Raw genomic sequence first — 6,759 nt, forward strand, 5'->3', positions numbered from 1 at the left:
TAGGTGGTATAAAGAAAAAAAGAGGCACCATATTGGCATAGAAGAAATTTTTTCATTGTTATAATGATGTTTTATTGATTAGGAAGAAAAGATATTGAGTTATTACAGTGCAAGTAAAAATAGATCAAGGGAGCCGTCTAATCATATGTTTTCATTTACCTTTCATACTTTCAATTGTACCACAAATATAATAAATAATATACAATATTATAAAAGAAGAAATAAAAAAGATTTTTTAAAATACAATTTGTGCAGCAATGTGCTCACCAATTATAGAATTGGTGAAGTGATAGTATTAGTCCCAGGATCCTAAGCCAGGTATACATTCCAATTACATAGTATTGGTTTTCTGGCTGCTATCTTTATCCCCAGGACCCTACCACAGAAACCATGCTGCAGTTCCCTACCAAAAGCCCCTTTGAAGCACAGCCTTTAAAAGTGGGAGATTATCCACACTCCCACATGCCAAGAACATGTACTCAAGAGAGCATGGAATTGGGTGAAGCTCCCAAATACAGGAGTACATTTGCTTTCGTCAGATTGTGGCAAAATTTGTAAAAGTATTCAAAGCACTAGCTCAAAGCCTACTTGTTCTTGGAATAAAGTACAACCATTTCTATAAATATCAATGAAATAAAAAATGAGGAAAAACAATTTAATACTTTATTTTATAAAATTAAATAATCAAATTCTTCCTAAAAGGAGGACATAGATTTTTAAATGTTCCTAGCACTATTTTTAGGACGTTAAAAGCTCTATATACAGTCTTTTGACATTTCCTAATTTTACTGTTTGAATATTTAGAATAGAAAATTACATTTTTCTCATGTTTTCTTTCCCTTTACAGACTCATATGAAATATGGTTAAAGCTTCCAACTGCCAAGTATGCCCTTTTGGTTAGGTTACTTTTCGAATTCCAGAACATCTTAAAATGTTCATGTAAATATTTAACTGAATAAAACAGCATTAATCATGTTATAATTATTAAAAGTAAACTATAAATTCATGTATGTACAAAAATTTACTTTTTGTAGAGAGTTATTAAATATATGAATAGAGATGAGGAAAAATAAGAGTTCATTAAAAATCAGATTATGTAATCTCATTTCTGAAACATTTATATACATATGGGTTTTGAAAATATCAAGAATGTATTGGGCCAGAAAGAAGTTACAGCAGTTAGGACACTTGCCTCCCACAGGCTAACCTGCTTTCATTACCAACACCCTATATGTTATCTACCCCAACACAGCAAGGACTGATTTCTGGATGCAGAACCAGGAGTAATCCCTGATGAAGGAAGATGAAAGAAAGAAAAGAAAGGAAAGAAAGAAAGAAAGAAAGAAAGAAAGAAAGAAAGAAAGAAAGAAAGAAAGAAAGAAAGAATGAAATAAAGAAAGAAAGATAGAAAGAAAGAAAGAAAGAAAGAAAGAGAAAGAAAGAAAGAAAGAAAGAAAGAAAGAAAGAAAGAAAGAAAGAAAGAGAGAGAGAGAAAGAAAGAGAAAGAGAAAGAGAGAAAGAGAAAGAGAGAAAGAAAGAAAAGGGAAGGAAAGAAAGAGAGAAAGAGAGAAAGAAAGAAAAGGGAAGGAAAGAAAGAGAGAAAAAAGAGGAAAGAGAAAGAAAGAAAGAAAAGGGAAGGAAAGAAAGAGAGAAAAAAGAGGAAAGAAAGAAAGAAAGAAAGAAAGAAAGAAAGAAAGAAAGAAAGAAAGAAAGAAAGAAAGAAAGAAAGAAAGAAAGAAAGAAAGAAAGAAAGAAAGAAAGAAAGAAAGAAAAAGAACGAGAAAGAAAGAAAGAAAGAAAGAAAGAAAGAAAGAAAGAAAGAAAGAAAGAAAGAAAGAAAGAAAGAAAGAAAGAAAGAAAGAAAGAAAGAAAGAAAGAAAGAAAGAAAGAAAGAAAGAAAGAAGGAAAGAAAGAAGGAAAGAAGGAAAGAAAAGGGAAGGAAAGAAAGAAAGAAAAGGGAAGAAAAGAAAGAGAAAAAAGAGGAAAGAAAGAAGATAGAAGAAAGAAAGGAAGAAAGAAAGAAAGAAAGAAAGAAAGAGAAAAAGAAAGAAGATGAAGAAAGAAAGAAAGAAAGAAAGGAAAGAAAGAAAGAAAGAAAGAAAGAAAGAAAGAAAGAGAAGAAAGAAAGAAAGAAAGAAAGAAAGAAAGAAAGAAAGAAAGAAGAAAGAAAGAAAGAAGAAAGAAAGAAAGAAAGAAAGAAAGAAAGAAAGAGAGAGAGAGAGAGAAAGAGAGAGAGAGAGAAAGAAGAAAATCTTTGAAAATTATTCTATTTAGCGATATGTCATTAACTTCTTGTCAGAAGATTTAATAAGATCTTTCTGTTACTTCTTTTTTTTTTTTTAAACGTGTTTCTGGCTTCTAAATTGGTGTGTTCTTATAGGAATGACAGTCTTAAAAATATTGAAATTGTTGCGCCAATGCAAATGCATATGAAAAACCCAAGAATTCTAAGCACTGTTGATACTGATGCTTTTGTGAGGCATGTTTTCAGGGCTTCCGAAGTGCAGGAAGGCAGTGGGGAGTACCCACACTCACCACCCAAAAAATCCTGGTGATGTGAGCCTAAATACAGGCACACTTGGAGTTTTGGTTAGATTAGTTTGTTCTTGCTATTTAATGGAAGAGTGAGCAGGAGAACCAGCTGTTCTCATGTTAGTTTACTCATGTTAGTGTTTCTCCTAAATGTAGAAGACAGGTTGAGATGAACTTCTCAGATTTCCCACTGCATTGTCTCATTCTTGCTTCTCGAGTTTGGTATATCTTGCATTTTTCTCTCTAGCTCAGCTGCTGCAAGATTTAGAAGTTGGAGAGTATTGTGGAAGGGTATTAAGGATTGAGAAAGTTCAAAGCTATTTTGCATGCCAAATCCTCTGGGCTTCCTTGATTCAGACCAGCCAATGATAAAGCCAATCCTAGCTCTGCCTCAAACACCCTTCACCCACGTTCTAAGTCTTTTAAGTTTTTAAGGTCTATAGCAAATAATTGCATAAATCCTGGTTGCCAAATCCTTGTATATGGCAGCTCTCAACTCAGCTTGAGCAGCACTCAGGCTGGTACTAAAGTGGAGGCAGGAAAAGCTTGGGAGGAAAAAAAATGATCAATTATCCTATAAAGAAGTGTGTTATATGCATTCTCCTTTATACTTGTCCTTTTATTTTGGCATCACTGAGCGAGCTCCACTTTTTCCTGGCCAAATGCAAAAGAATCATTTTTAATCACAGTCTTATGAAAGCAATTTGACTTCCTTAAGGTAATCTGTAACACTTTCACAAGATCAACTTAACTGTAGCTTACTTTTTCCTAAAGCCATCACTATCCATCTAGTGGTGGGTTTAGGTGTTGGTACAGTGCCTTTTAATTTAAGTATTTTATTTTGTTTTGTTCTTAGGATTTATTTGGTTCCTCATGAACTGTTGAAAAGATTTGACTATATCTTCAGAAGAAACTATACAATGTATGTATGACACCTAAACCTCTGGATTTTTCTTTTTCTATAAATAAATTGAAGACAGTCTTTTGTGTCCTTCCTTGCTTGCTTGAGAAAAAGTTATTATGACTTTCTTAGTGCTAACTGATGTATTAAATCCTGCCACCTTTACATGTTCCCGCTAAAAGATTGTGTTCACAAAGAACACACAAACACGTACACACATAGTCATCTTCATAATTACCATTATTAACACCAGCTAAGATAGTTAATCATTATAAAATTGAGACAGCCAAAAAAAAATGTCTCTGATTTCAGAAAGTTTCTCATGATAGAGTAAACTAGCAACTCTGGCAATTGCTATAGGAATATCAACCAAATTACTGAATTTTCTTATTTCATACAGCACTCTACATTTTTCTGTGAATTCCTTTTTCCTCTTATTTCAGGAAAGTACCCAGGCTTGGATGTCTGTGACTGTAATGTATTTTGTCCTATAAGTCACTATTTGGCAAGGTTCAGTTCTAAATATGAAAAGATCATAGGAAGTTGATGTCCCTACTCATTACAATTTAATATTTCTCTCGCTAGCGACTTTCTTCAATTGTTACTATACCTGTTATTTCTATGCTTTTTCTCCTCAAGTTTTTGTATTTATCATAATATCCACAAAACTCCTTCTTGTAGGAATTCTTATGAACGTATTTTTATAAATGTTAATTGATTTTTTTGTCTTATGTTATCATCTAATTCTCTACACCTGCCTTTTCACTCCAGCTAGAATATAGTCTCAATAATTATATGATGCCATTGGTGTGGACAAAATTGGAGAAGATTTATAAAGACAAAGGTCCTTTCCTTGCTATTCTAGTCATTCTTGACTTATTCAGGTCACAGAAGACAAAACGAGCTACTTTCTCATTGGTGAAAGAGTCACCAGCTAATGATTAATTCTATGTTTGCCAAGAATCTAATATAAAACCTGCAGCAAGTATGAAAAAAGAACAAAGCTTAGAAATACAGGTTCTAACTTTTGTGGATTTTTTGGTGTGATTTAGTAAAGGAGTTCGTTTCCATCATCATAGACACTTTGTAATACCACCCCCACCACCAGTAATTTAATAAGATCCTTGTATAGAGGAGAATTACTTTAATTTCTCGTTAAGGAACTAACAGAAAAGTAACAGCAAAAGGTCAGTTATCAACAAATAAGGAAGTAGTATTAAAATAAAAAGACACCCAAAATAGTTTAAAAATCAGAAAATAAAACATTGTGAATTTTGGACCATGGTAGAATAAGAACTAGAAGATATCTTTGAAATAATCTATGAAATAATTTTTCATAAAGGCAAAATAGGGGCTGGAGTGGTGGCGCAAGCAGTAGAACGTTTGCCTTTCATGCGCTAAACTAGGACAAACAGCGTTTCCATCCCCTGGCTTCCCATATGGTCCCCCAAGCCAGGACCAATTTCTGAGCGCATAGCCAGGAGTAACCCCTGAGTGTCCCCTAGTGTGGCCCAAAAGACAAACAAACAAACAAACAAACAAACAAAAAAGGCAAAATAAAATTCGAGAGAATGCCTTGCTTAGAAATAGGTAAGCTTTAGCTCAATACTGCAACCCACATGTCTGTTCTCATATTTCTGGGATTTTTCCACCTGATCACTATTTATTTTTCCTATGGTATTCTAAATCCCAACCAGGTGTGAGCCGAAGCATAGAGTCAGAAGTTAGCTCTGAGCACCACTAGATATGGCCCACCATTAGGCGTGGCCATAAAACAAAACAAAAAAATTTTTTTATTTTTTTGGGGTTTTGGGCCACACCCGGCATTGCTCAGGGGTTACTCCTGGCTCTCTGCTCAGAAATAGCTCCTGGCAGGCACAAGGGACCATATGGGACACCGGGATTCGAACCAACCACCTTTGGTCCTGGATCGGCTGCTTGCAAGGCAAACGACGCTCTGCTATCTCTCCAGGCCCAACAAAACAAAATTTAAAAGTAAAAAAAAATTATCAAAATAGAGCACTATTGATATAAATCAATATAATTGTATCAAATCAATACAAATCAATTGATTTAAATCAATATAGTTGAATATCAAATAAGTTAGATTACCCCAAAATTAATTTTTCTTATAATTCAAATAAAATAATTCAAGACTTCTCAATCATTCAAAGCATATTTTTTGTCAATTTCACATTTCTTGAGTCAAATTTCTTATATAATTGTACTAATTTTCCTCATATCACTCAACCACTATCTCATATTATCTTACTGGATTGCTCATACAAAAAATATAATATTAATGAATGGTGTTCTTATTCATATTTTTGCAGCTAATGTAGTGATGACATATATTAAAAATGAGAGTTGTTTCATTTATGCATTTATTCATTCAACAAATATTTACTAATGACTTGCCATGTGCCTCCAAATCATTCTGTTTCTAAATAGAAACAGCAGGTAATTGAAAGAGACATAAGTTCATTTCTTGAATTGGCTCTACAGTTGGACTTTTGTAATTAAATAATATTTTACATTATTTTCAGGGATGAAGTTTTTATTTATTTAGTTTTTTAGTGAGGAGGTGCAATATCAGGTCGATGCATGTAGTGGATGGAGCAAGCTCCTATTCCAACTCCTGGCTCCAAAAATCCATTTGATATATGTCTTCAAATAAAGGACGTATCAGATATTAAACTGATAAGAACAGATACTACACTTGATCTTAGCCAAGAAGCAAATAAGGGATGAAGTATTTTAAGTCCTTTTTGCTATTTAAAACTTAAATAATAACTAGATATCTTAATTCTGTAAACAGAACTTGTTTTCTATGTTGTTCGTTCTCTAAAAAAATTATTTTTAATTGAATTACCATGAGATACAGTACAAAATTGTTTGTGATCAAATTTCAATCATACAATGTACAACCACCATTCCTTCATGACAGAGGTCTCAAACTCAATTTACCTGGGGGCCACAGGAGGCAAAGTCGGGGTGAGGCAGGGCCGCATAGGGGTTTCGCTTACCGAATATTCGCAATAAAAAAATCGCATTAGTAAGAAAAAAATCGCAAAAAATCGCATTAAACATTTGCATACTCCGAACGGAACTGCTCAGGGTATGCGAATGTTTAATGCGATTTTTTTCTTACTAATGCGATTTTTATTGCGATTATTCGGTAAGCGAATAATCGCGAATACTGCAATATTTGAAGGCCTGCCGCTGGCCACAAAATGTTGTATGGAGGGCCGCAAATGGCCCGTGGGCTGCGAGTTTGAGACCCCTGCTTCATGAGAACATATTTCCCACTATCAATGTCCTCGTC

The 6,759-nt window shown here is 33.8% G+C and overlaps 1 pseudogene; it reads right to left on the minus strand.

The window, feature by feature from the left end:
* Nucleotides 1-6,013: 6,013 nt before the first annotated feature.
* LOC125996606 (uncharacterized) lies at nucleotides 6,014-6,183 on the minus strand (annotated as a pseudogene).
* Nucleotides 6,184-6,759: the final 576 nt, after the last annotated feature.

The sequence above is a fragment of the Suncus etruscus genome, chromosome 18 (assembly GCF_024139225.1).
Source record: "Suncus etruscus isolate mSunEtr1 chromosome 18, mSunEtr1.pri.cur, whole genome shotgun sequence".
NCBI lineage: Eukaryota > Metazoa > Chordata > Mammalia > Eulipotyphla > Soricidae > Suncus > Suncus etruscus.